The sequence below is a fragment of the Sus scrofa genome, chromosome 7, assembly GCF_000003025.6.
Source record: "Sus scrofa isolate TJ Tabasco breed Duroc chromosome 7, Sscrofa11.1, whole genome shotgun sequence".
Classification (NCBI taxonomy): Eukaryota; Metazoa; Chordata; class Mammalia; order Artiodactyla; family Suidae; genus Sus; species Sus scrofa.
This window is the reverse complement of record NC_010449.5, coordinates 117,030,683-117,032,167: the sequence shown is the minus strand read 5'-3', so window position 1 is coordinate 117,032,167 and position 1,485 is coordinate 117,030,683.

Here is a 1,485-nt window from a genome sequence, read left to right as displayed (position 1 = left end):
TACTGTTCATCAAATAAATATATGACATTAAAAATGCATGTATTGTGATAAATTCATCTAATAAAAAATGCACATATTCATTGTGCCAGTTTAAAGTTGGACTGGTCATTAAAAGAGTGTGGTACATGTACCCAAAGAGAAAAACTGATGAGTGTAAAGAAAGAGGTCAAAATACATACAGGGAGTGAGTATAAGATGAAAGTTGCATTTTATTTTTTTAATTTTAATTTTAATTTTTTGCTTTTTAGGGCCGCACCTGTGGCACACAGAGGTTCCCAGGCTAGGGGTCGAATCAGAGCTGCAGCCGCCAGCCTACGTCACAACCACACCAATGTGGGATCTGAACTGTGTCTGCAACCCTACCACAGCTCACGGCAATGCCGGATCCTTAACCCACTGAGCGAGGCCAGGGATCGAACCTGCATTGTCCTCATGGATGCTAGTCAGATTCGTTAACCACTGAGCCACGGTGGGAACTCCTGAAAGTTGCATTTTAAATCAGTGGAGTAAAATGAATTTTTCAGTAAACAGTGTGAGACTGTCAAAATGTTATCTGGGGCTGGGGGGAATTGCATTCTTAACAAAGTCAAATTTTCTACGTAAAAAATTTACATTAAAAAATAATATCGTAAATATACTAGGAGAATATACTGAGATTTTAAAAATAACGTCAGAGAGGAGAAAAGCCTATTTAAGTATGACACAAAATATAAAAGTTTATACAATTATAACAGTTGCAGCACTATTTATTTTTGTAGTGGCAAAAATCTTAGAAAAAAAATCCTTAAATTTTCATCAGTAGAAATCTGCTTTGGACCAAGGTTTTCCCCACATAGATCCTTAGGTCTTCTTCCAGTAAAGGGGGGCCCCTGACTTTGCCCTGCTTCTCTCCCAGGGTGTTTGGCTCTGAGGCAAGGTTGTACCAACCAAGTGGTTGAATGTGGGCTGCATGGGCCATCAGAGAATGACCTAGGGACTCCAAAGTAGGTCCCCAAAGGGAAGCCTGTCCTACAAACTCCCATTCAAAAGGGCAGAGTGACAGAGTTCCCCTTGTGGCTCAGCAGGTTAATATCCATGAGGACGCAGTTTCAATTCCCAGCCTTGTTCAGTGGGTTAAGGATCCAGCGCTGTCGTGAGCTGTGGTGCGGCTAGGATCCCATGTTGCTATGGCTGTGTGTAGGCTGGCAGCTGCAGCTCCGATTCAGCCCCTAGCCCAGGAAGTTCCATTTGCCTCGGGTGCAGCCCTAAAAAGGAAAAGGGGGTGGGGGGCGCAGAGTGACAGAAAAACAAGCAGAAATGTCAGTACAGACCCCTGGCCATGGAAGGTGCTGGGAAGAGCTTGCTTCTCCTAACTGGAAGTCACTGGGCCACGAGGATATTCATACTGTAAACCAGCCCGTCCCTCACAGGTCAGAGGAGCAGAGCCCAAGCCAGCACCACTGTCTCTCCAGAGGTGATCTCCTAATAGAACAGCTGGCAGAATGC